Source organism: Nannospalax galili, unplaced genomic scaffold (assembly GCF_000622305.1).
Source record: "Nannospalax galili isolate Female #2095 unplaced genomic scaffold, S.galili_v1.0 scaffold541, whole genome shotgun sequence".
NCBI classification, from domain to species: domain Eukaryota; kingdom Metazoa; phylum Chordata; class Mammalia; order Rodentia; family Spalacidae; genus Nannospalax; species Nannospalax galili.
This window is the reverse complement of record NW_008345054.1, coordinates 527,153-539,110: the sequence shown is the minus strand read 5'-3', so window position 1 is coordinate 539,110 and position 11,958 is coordinate 527,153.

The window sequence follows — 11,958 nt, the reverse complement described above, 5'->3', positions numbered from 1 at the left end:
GAGAATATATAAACTGTAATTGGAGACTCACCATTATACTACTAGACACAGATATAGCAGGCAGACAATTGGTGAGGAGATCATTGAACTTGATATTATAAAAGAACTGGGAATAATTGGCATCTGTTTTCTATTTTAGCTAACAGCAGTAAAGTACACATTCATTTCAAGTTTACATAAAACAATCACTCTCCAGATCCCAAAACAGAGTTCAGTGGACTGAAAAGAACTTCAGTATGCAATGTCGGCTTTCAAATCACAATGAAATTAAACTAGCAAACAATAAGAGAAAGAAAATTAGAAAATTCATAACACATCAAAACTAATATACTTGTAAACAATATATGAGTCAAAACAAATAGAATTTTAAAGTTTATATAAATCATCATGAAAATGCTTCTCAGTTTGTGAGATTCAGCAAAAGCTGTGCTCAGAGGGAAATTCTTACCCACAAATGTATGTATCAGAGAAGAAGAAACTACAGATCAGAGTCTCTCATGAAAATTGATGTGGGTCCATTAAAAATACTAGCAAATTAAATCCAATAAGGATAAAAAGAATCATGCAGCATAACCTGGTAGAATTTATTCTAGAGATACAAGGCTGGTTCAACATATGAAACTCATTTAATATAACCCTCACTGACAAACAGAAGAAAAAAATATGATCACATTACCTTATGAAGAAAAATATTTGACAAAAGTAAACCCGCCATTCATAAAACAAAGTAGGAATGGAATGAAACTCTGTCAGCATTGTACTTAATGATGAGAAAGTGGAAGCTGTTCATTAAAGTCAGAAAGAATATAGTCAAATCCGATTTATGAATTCTTTCAATATACAAGTGAGCAACAAAAAAGTGAAATTCAAAGTTTAAAATGCAATGCCATTTATATTAGCACTTCTAAAAGTAAATATTTATGTATAACTCTTACAAAATATTTTAGAGACTTGTATAAGAAAATTAGCGAACTCCAATGAAAGAAATAAATGAACTAAATTTGAAAAGATAGCCTATATTTGTAGACAGTAAGTTTCAATACTTTCAAGATGTCAGTACTTCCAACTTGATCTACAGAAGCCATGTAATCCCAATCTGAACCCCAGAGCAGTTCTTTTTTTCACTTTTATTTTGTGTAGATAGATACCGACATATTGACTAGAGAGTGTATATGGAAAGGAATAGCCAACATGATATTAAAGAAGACAAAGTTATAAGAAACTGAGTTCAATACTTATTATTAAGCTACTGTAGTCATGACATGATGAAATTAACATAGTACTGTATAAAAATATCAAAGATCACTCAAGAAGATTAAGCAGAATGAACTCAAGCTCAAATCCAAACTAGGGTAGACAGTGAAACTCTGTATCAAAAAACTCTTTTAATCCCAGCTCTTGGGAGGCAGAGGCAGATGGATCTTTGTGAGTTCGAGGCCAGTCTGGTCTACATAGTGAGTTCCAGGACAGCTGGGGCTACAAGGACACCCTGTCTCAAAAAGACAAAAAATGATGTATAAAGTTTTATGAATATGAGTCTGCTTTTGAGAATTGCCTGTAATTTCTAGCATTAAAATATTAAATACTCAGTAAGTGAAAAGAATTTTGCATTGAAAAATCTTTTAGGATGAACTTTGTTATAGTTTTAACCCCAATAAAGTTAATCAGTTTAATTGAAAAAAAACTTGCACAAAATCAGACATGTAGATCAATGAAACAGTGGAAAGCTGAGAAATAAACCCACCCAGCTAGGGACACCTAATTTTTGACAATGGTGTAAAAATCATAAACTGGAAAAAGGACAACCCATTCAATAAATGATGCTAAGAAAGCTGGATACCCACCTACAGAAGAATGAAATCAGATTCACATCTCTCACATGAACAAAAATCTATTAATTTAAAACCTGAAATTCTGAAAATGTTAGAGGAATGTACTTTAAGATACAAGTAAGGGCAAGAACTTTCTGAATAGAATTGAAGTGCACAGAAAATAGCCCTAAGAATTGACAAATGGGGTTACATGAAATTACAAAGAGTCTACACAGCAGAGGAAACTATCAGTAGAATATGCAGACAGCCTCTGAGAGGGAGAAAAATCTTTGTTAGCTGTGCTTCAGACAGGGGATTAACATATAAACTATAAAGAACTGCTAAAATTACACACACGCACGCACACACACACACACACACACACACACTTTGTTGATCAATAACTGGGGTAATTAATTGAACAACAGTTCTCAAAAAAAGAAAAATGACCAGAAAATATTTTTTAAAGTGTTCAATATCCTTGGCCAGTCAGAATGTCTACCTCAAGAAAAGAAATGACAGCAGATGCTGGTGAAGATATAGAGAAAAGGAATGTTTATTCACTACTGATTGAAGTGTAAATTGGTTCAGCTACTATGGAAATCATTGTGGAAGTTTCTCAAAAAAGTAAGGATAGAACAAGAATATGGCCCAGTTGTAACATTCCTGGGAATATACGCAGAGAACACCATACTGGGGTATGGATACAGATACTTGTACATTCAAGATACTGGTATACAGATACCTGCTACCCTATTCACATTATCAAGGAAGTGTAATCAGCCATTTTTCTATCAACAGATGAATGGATAATGAAGATGTGATACATATTCACAGTGAAATTTTATCCAGCCTTTAAGAAAAATGAAATTTTGAAATTTTTAGGAGATTGAGAGAATTGGAAAATATATTGAAACAACCCAAATTCAGAAAGACAAGTTCTTTCACATATGCAGATACAATATTCTAATCTTTATATATGTGCATTTATGTGCAAGTAAGTTTGGGTAGAGAAAGCAGAAAAGGGACCATGAGAGAGAAAAGCAAAGGTTTAAGGAAGTGGGGTGGGAAGGGTAATAGAAAACATGTGACACAAAAGCACACTGCAGAATATTAGGAGTGGGGTGGCACAAGGGGGGAGGGGAGCAGAACAATGGCAGAGTAGTAGTTGGTAGTGCCATCAAAAAACCTGTTACCTTATATGCTAATAAAAATAAATAGATGGATTATAAATGAAACAGAATAGAGAGCTTAGAAACGGAGCCATATAAATGTAGCATCTGATGTTTGACAAAACAGCAAAACTAATACAGTGGAACAAGGCTAGACATTTCAACTAATGGTCCTCAAAGCACTGTATATCCAAATGAGAGAGAGAGAGAGAGAGAGAGAGAGAGAGAGAGAGAGAGAGAGAAAGAGAGGAGACAGAGGAAGAAGGAGGAGGAAGAGGAAGAAGAAGGAGAAGGAGAAGGAGAAAGAAGAAGAAGATAATCTTAGCACACACCTTGCAAATTTACATCCTTAACACAAACCAATTCAAATTGAGTCAAGAATAAAAGGCAAAAATAAAACTCAGGACAAAATGTAGATTGAAATTTTGGATGATCTTGGGTACGGAGATGAATTTTTACAATACCATGAATGAGAAATTGATGTAGCTCATTAAAATTAAAGTTTCTGACTCTCTCCGACCCGCAGGCCTCTCTCTCTGGGATAAGTCGATCTCGCCCTCTGTGCATTGACTACCTCAGCCTCATTCACCCTCCCATCTCCCCCACTAGTCTCTGCTCCTAGTCTGGTTCCTGTCCCATTCCTTGTCTTGGCGTCCCAGACACCTGGGGAACCACCACTGCTTCCTGATCCTTTGCATCCAGACCAAATCATTTCCTTCTTGGGTCCACAGGAGCACTTTGTGTCTGGCCCCACCACACACCTCCCTCTGCTTCCTTGGGCCTGCACAACCGGCAGGCCTCTCTCTCCAGGGTAAGTCGATCTCGCCCTCTGTGCATCGACTCCCCCAACCTCACTCACCCCCCAGTCGCCCAAGCTGGCCTCTCTTCCTAGCCTGGGTCCTGTCCCATTCCTTCTCTTGGCTCCCCAGACACCTGGGGAACCACCACTGCTTCCTGATCCTTTGCATCCAGACCAACTCAGTTCCTTCTTGGGTCCACAGGAGCACTCTAGACCTGGCCCCACCCTCACCTCCCTCTACTTCCCTGGGCTTGCAAGACCTACAGGCCTCTTTCCTGAATGCCTGGGCTGACCTTTCCTCTTCCCGATCCTTTGCAATCAGACTGACCCAGCTCCTCAGTGCAGTCCCCCGGAGCCCTTGCGGCTGTTTCTGGACCCCATCTTCCTTTGCATCTCTGGGTGGTATGGCCACCAGCTGCCCTAGACCAGCATCTTTCCTGGGCCCAGCTCCAAGGCCAGTCCAACTCCCAAATTCCTAAGGCCAAAAACTTTCCTGGAGGGATCTAGACCTGAGGAGAAAGCCTGAGAGCATCTGAGCCTCATCTGACTTGGTCCTCTGTGGGAACTCCTGAAGACAAAAGGAATCTGGCCACCCAAATATAAAATCAAATGAGGGAACCAGAAGCTTAGAGGAACAAGCTATTCATACCCCAAAAGTAAACCACAAAGACACATGAAGTTCATAAAAAGAAGCAGACCTAAAGTTGAAGGCTTGAGACTCACACAAGAATCAGAAACTGCAAAAGAAATTCACACGTCAAAATCACAGAGAAAAAAATAACATGAAAAACCAAAATAGCATAACCCCACCAAATACCAATAGTCCTCTAGAGGAGAACAATGAGAAGCCCCTAGAGATAATGCAGGACATGGAAAGTCAAAATAACAATTTAAACATAATAAATGAATTCAGTGAATTTAAAGAACACACAAATCAAAAGAAGATAGGGATAAACTTCTGAATGAATTCAGAATAGAATTAGAAATATTGAAGACTACTCAGGCTGAAATGAAGAAGGAAGTAAAACACTAAGTAAGCCAATTAGAAATGACCGGAGAGAGCCTCACCAATAGGATGAATGAAATGGAAAACAGAGTATCAAGACTGGAAGACAAAGTGGATGAATTAGACCACGCAAGCAAAGATTATGAAAAATTTAAGAAATCACAAGAAAGCAATGTGCAAGAATTCTGTGACACCACAAAAAAAAACCACCAAACTTACAAATCATGTGCATACAGGAAGAAGAACCCCAAGATAATGGCATGGACCATATCTTCAACAGAATCATGGAAGAAAATTTCCCAAAATTAAAGACATGCCAATACAAATACAAGAAGCATATTGAACACCAAACAGATAGGACCAGAAAAGAAACTCTCCATGGCACATTATAGTAAAAATACTAAATGTACAAAACAAAGAGACAATACTGAAAGCTGCAAAAGAGAAACAACAAGTCACATATAAAGGAAAACCCATTAGGATTACATATGACTTTTCAGTGCAAACTATGGAAGCCAGAAGAGCCTGGACCAAAGTATTCCCAATTTTAAATGACCACAGATTCCAACCCAGATTACTATACCCAGCCAAAATGTCTATTATAGCTGAAGGGGAAAGAAAAATCTTCCATGACATAAATAGGCTGAGGAATTCATGGCCACAAAAACAGCCCTTCAGCGAGTTCTGGAAGCAATAAAAGAGCTGAAGAAAGGAAAGACTATACCCAAGGGGTTGGGGAAAGAAATCCAATGAAGGTATAATAGTGTAAAAGTACAGCTATATCAAGAATGTAAACAAATTAAAATGATGGGATTCAATACTCATCTTTCATTAATAACTTTAAATATTAATAGATGAACTCTCCAGTCAAAAGACACAAACTAGGTGAATAGATTAAGAAATAAAACCCATCTTTTTTATGTCTGCAGGAAACTCATCTTATTTTCAAGGACAGACACTATCTTAAGGTGAAAGGATAGAAAAAAATATACCAAGCAAATGGTACTAAGAAAAAAGCAAACATAACAATTCTAATATCTGACAAAATAGACTTTAAACTAAAACTGATCTGAAGAGATAAAGAGGGCCACTTCATTCTGATCAAAGGAATAATAAATCAAGAAGATATTACAATCATGAACATATATTCACCAAACTCTGGTGCACCTAACTTCATAAAAAAAATTACTACAGAACTTTAAGACCCAGATTAATCCCAACTCATTAATAGCTGCGGACTTCAGTACCCCCATTGTCTCCATTAGATAGGTCAAAAGAATAGAAAGTTAACAGAGAAACATCTGAATTAAACAATACCATATATCAAATGGACTTAACAGACATCTACCGAGTGTTCCACTCAAGCACCAAAGGACATATTTTCTACTCAGCACCCCATGGAACCTTTGCCAAAATTGACCATACGCTGGGGAACAAAACAAACCTCAAAAACACAAAAAGCTTGAAATAATTCCATGCATTCTATCAGACCACAGTGCAATAAAGCTTACTGTCAACACCAGAAGAAGCCCTAATCAGCACATGAACACATGGAGATTAAACAACACAATCCTAAATGATGAATGGGTCAAAAGAGAAATTTACAAAGAAATGAAAGTATTCCTGGAACTAAATGAAAAGGCCCATACAACATAACAAAACCTCTGGGACATGCTGAAAGTGGTCCTTAGAGGGAAGTTTATAGCTCTGAGTGCCTACATCAAAAAATTGGATAAAACACAAATGATAATGTTGCAACTCAACACATTTGAAAAACAACAGCAAATGAAACCGAAACCCAGCAGACAAGAAGAAATAACAAAAATCAGGGCAGAAATTAATGAAATTGAAACAAAGAAAACAATACAAAGAATCAACAAATCCAAGAGCTTGTTCTTTGAAAAGATAAATAATATTGACAGAATGCTAGCCCAGTTAATCAAAAGAAAGAAAGAGCATCACCAAGTCAACAAAATCAGAGATGAAATGGAAAACATCACAACAGACACCAGAAAGATAGAGAACATTATAAGGGAATACTTTAAAAACATATATGCTATGAAATTTGAAAACCTAAAAGAAATGGACGGATATCTAAAGGCATGGGAACCACCAAAACTAAACTGAGACGAGATTAACAGCTTAAACAGATGCATAACACAAAAAGAAACTGAAGCAGTAATACGAAACCTCCTGACTAAAAAAAACCCAGGACCAGATGGATTTACAGCAGAATTCTATCAGAAATTTAAAGAAGATCTACATCCAATACTACTTAATTTATTCAAAAAGAGAGAAATGGAGGGATAACTTGCAAATTCTTTCTATGAAGCCAGTATCACTCTCATACCAAAGCCAAGTAAAGATACAACCAAAAAAGTAAACAATGACCCATATCCTTAATAAACATAGATGCAAAATATTCTCAACAAGATATTTGCAAAACACATACAGACACACATCAAAAAGATCATCCACCATGATCAAGCCAGCTTTATCCCAGAGATGCAGGGATGGTTCAATATGCGTAACTCAATAAACATCATAAATCATATAAATGGGTGCAAAGAAAAGAATCACATGATCATCTCAATAGATGCAGAGAAGGCCTTTGAAAAAATTCAACATGCATTTATGTTTAACGTCCTAGAGAGAATTGGACTGGAGGGAACATACCTCAACATAATTAGAGCCATATATAACAAACCCACAGCCAACATCATTCTAAATGGAGAAAAACTGGAATCATTCCCATTGAAATCAGGAACTAGACAAGGCTGTCCACTATCTCCACTTCTCTTTAACATAGTACTTGAAACTCTTGCAAGAGCAATAAGAAAAGAGAAGGAAATTAAAGGAGTAATAATTGGAAAAGAGTTGAAATTATCCCTTTTTGCAGATGATATGTTATTACATCTAAGAGATGCCAAAAATTCCACCAGAAAACTCCTAGAAATTATTAACACATTCAGTAAAGTGGCAGGTTACAAAATTAATCTACAAAAGTCTGCAGCTTTTCTATATAGCAATAAGAAGCAATCAGAGAAAGAGCAAATGGATACACTCACCTTCACAATAGCTTCAAAAAAAAAAAAAATCGGAATAAACCTGACCAAAGACATTAAAGAGCTCTACAATGAAAATTTTAACTCTTTAAAGAAAGAAATTGAGGAAGACATCAGAAGATGGAATGCCCTCCCATGCTCATGGATTGGAAGAATTAATATGGTGAAAATGACCATCCTACCAAATGTCATTTTTAGATTCAATGCAATATCAATCAATATCCCCATGAAATTTTTCACAGAATTAGAAAAAAACCATCCTAAGATCCATATGGAAGTACAAAAGACTCCTGATAGCCAAAAAGAAACAAAAAAAACAAAACAAAACAAAAAACCCTGAGCACTAAGAGCAATGCTGGGGGGATTACTATACCAGATTTTAAGCTGTATTACATAGCTATAGTCATAAAAACAACATGGTACTGGCACAAAAATAGCCCCATAGATCAATGGAACAAAATTGAAGACCCAATTATGAGTATATGCAATTTCATCCTCCTGATATTTGACAAAGGGGCCAAGAATATTCACTGGAGGAAAGACAGCATGTGTTAGGAGTGGCGCTGGCAAAACTGGATCTCCACCTGTAGAAGAATGAAACTAAACCCCTATCTTTCATGCTTCCACCCTGGGAGTTTCCCTGCTCTCTGCTTCTGTGGTCTGAGTTGACAGGCTATGCTTCCCTGATTAATTGGCAGCCTTGGAAACATAACCAAAGAGTTCTGTTTCAGTATATGGCCACTAGAGTTTCTCAGCACTGTTAGCTTGGTTTCTATATAGAAATAATGAATTTTAGTAGTTGCTAAGAATAATCACAAACAGTACACCTTCTATCTAAGATATTATAAATATTATGTAGCTGAATCTTGGATACTGTAAATGTTGTTTGAGTTTCAGTTAATGAAGTAATGTATTCTTGGTGGTAACATAATGTATCCCTGGTTACTCCTTGGTTACTTTCTGTTTAGTGATGTATCCTTAGTTATTCTTTGGTTACTCCAGATCTGATTCCTATATAAGCTTGCTTTAGTTCACCATAAACATGCACTTGTACACAAGCCTCCGCATCTCTTGCATCTTGATTTCTATCTGTTTGGGTCCCCAAGCCCTTCAGGGTTGGATTGTGGTCACTGCACCATGACAGCTGGCGCCCGAAGAGAGACCCCTGATATTGTACCCGGAGGAGGTTTTTAGGATAGAGCCACAATTTCTTAATTTGTGTCTTCTGATATTATGCGCTTTGGAGCTCCTCGTTATCCTATTAGACAGCAAAGTTGGATTGGTCCAGAAGGTAAATGGAGTAATAGTCATCGGGATGTTGTACATCTCTCTGCTCAGTCTATAGGTCCTAATTGGATAGAATATGAGGACATAGCTGCCCCTGCTATCTCAGAGTGTGAAAGTTTTCCCTATGATCAGATATTTGAAGGACAGTCTTTAATACGGCAAGATTGTAGAAGATTGATAGGAAAAGTTTATAGGTCTCAGAATCATACTTGGATTGATTGGGGTCCTTTAGGAAGTTGATTAGAAGAATGTAAGGATTATAAGGAGTTTACCTCAAACTGTAATCTAAAAATATTGTTCCTGTGAAAGATAAGTTTAACAATGCTTATCCTATAGTTTGGGTAGGTGGAGGAATAGCTAATCCTCAACCTCAAATGAGAATAGGATGTACATTATATCATCCTCAACTACATATTTGGAAATTGTTAGCCACTCTTAAGCCTGTAGAAATCTTTGATGGTACTTCTGCTACTACTTATGACAAAGTATTTTATGATTTTACTAAAGTTAAAAATTATGGTGTTATAGCTTGTATGCACTTCCCTTTAGTGATATTGATAGGACACATAGTTATACAGGAGATAAATTTAACTTGTCAAAATTGTCGTTTGTATACTTGTCTTAATAATTCTATATCTTTTAATCCATATTTTGAGTCAGTTATGATTTAACTCAATGAAATTCTTTTTGGATTCCTGTGAAAATGCATTGTTCCTGGGAAAGCAGTCCTATTCAGGGACTAATTCTGAGATTTTTCAAAAGATTGTTACGGCGAGGCAAACACATGATTGGCTTGATTATCACTACTGTTTTGGGACTCATCGCTTTAGCTGCTATGGCTACTACCGCTGGTGTGACGCTTCAGAAATCTGTTCAAATGCAAGAATTTGTTGAACGTTGGCATGACGATTCTCATAAAATTTGGACACATCAAGCTCAAATTAATTCACAATTACAAGGAGAAATTGTGGCTCTACAAGGGGGACTTCATTGGTTGGGAAATAAGTTATTAAAATTGCAAAAAAATATATGATATGTATGTGATTGGAATTCTACTCAGAACATGGATAATGTAACTTTTATTGAGAATTGCAGGAAGAAATATATGAGGCATTTTCAGAGGAAATACCTTCTGCTAGTTCTATTGATCAGATAGCTACTACTTTAGCAAATGCTCTTTCTGGTCTCGATCCTTGTGGATGGATTAAAAGTATATTAGATAGTTCTGGATTTCCTTTAATAGCCTTGATAATTGTTCTTTGCATATTGCTTATAGGAGGTCAACGTGCCTTTCAATGCCTGAACCAAGATGCTCAGGAACATAGTGCTGAGATTCTCTTGTCTTCCCTACATTTTCAAAAGGAAAATCTAGATAAAATTATATAAAGAAAAGGGAATTGTTAAGGCCTGATCAATTCAGTTTGCCTGAAGCTTGGCAGAGGACACCAGATATTAGTTAAAATTCTTGTGGCTTGTCAAGGCTATTGTGCTTATGAGTTTGTGCTCCCTCCCCTAAGGCCAGTAGTCAAGGACAAGTAAGATCTTCTGGGAGAGTCAACCTAAGACAGGGCATAGCTGATAGAAGCTGCGTGCCGATGATGGGTAAGGCTTTGCTCTTGCAGAAGGCAACCCAAGACAGGCATGGTCCTTCCATCCAAATGTGGCATATTCTGTGGTTATAATAAATAAGGGGGAGATATTGGGAACTATTATTATGGGCACAGCCATTGCTGATTAGGCTGTGGCAGCTTGCCTTGACTTAAGCATTGGAGAAAGTATGCTTCCACCCTGGGAGATTCCCTGCTCTCTGCTTCTGTGGTCTGAGTTGACAGGCTATGCTTCCCTGATTAATTGGCAGTCTTGGAAACATAACTAAAGAATTTTGTTTCAGTTTATGGGCACTGGAGTTTGTCAGCACTGTGAGCTTGGTTTTTATACAGAAATAATGAATTATAGTAGTTGCTAAGAGTAATCACAAACAGTACACCTTATATCTAAGATATTATAAATATTATGTAGCTGAATCTTGGATGCTGTAAATGTTGTTTGAGTTTCGGTTGATGAAGTAAGGTATTCTTGGTGGTAACATATTGTATCTGTGGTTATTCTTTGGTTACTTTCTGTTTAGTGATGTATCCTTAGTTATTCTTTGGTTACTCCATATCTGATTCCTATATAAGCTTGCTTTAGTTCACAATAAACACGCACTTGTACACAAGGCTTTGCATCTCTTGCATCTTGATTTCTACCTGTCTGGGTCCCCAAGCCTTTCAGGCTTGTATTGTGGTCACTGCACTGTGACATCATGTTCAGCAAATGGTGTTGGCAAAACTGGATCTCCATCTGTAGAAGAACGAAACTAAACCCCTATCTTTCACCTTGTACAAAAGTCAATTCCAAGTGCATCAAAGACCTCAATGTAAAGCCTGAAACTCTGAAACTGTTAGAAGCAAACATTGGGAAAAACATAAAACACATAGGTGTAGAAAAGTATTTTCTAAACTGGACATCAATTGCTCAGGAAACAAGGGCAAGAATTAACAAATGGGACCTCATGAAACTAAAAAGCTTCTGTACATCAAAAGAGGCAACCAGGGAACTGAGCAGAAAACCCACAGAATGGGAGAAAATCTTCACCAGAGACACATCAGACAGAGGTTTAGTATCCAGAATATATAACAAACCAAAAAACAGAGAATCAAGACAAGAAGAAACCCAATTAAAAGATGGGCTAAGGACCTGAACAGAGAGTTCTCAAAAGAAGAGGTAAAGATGGCTATGAAACATCTTAAAAGATGTTCAACATCACTAATCATTA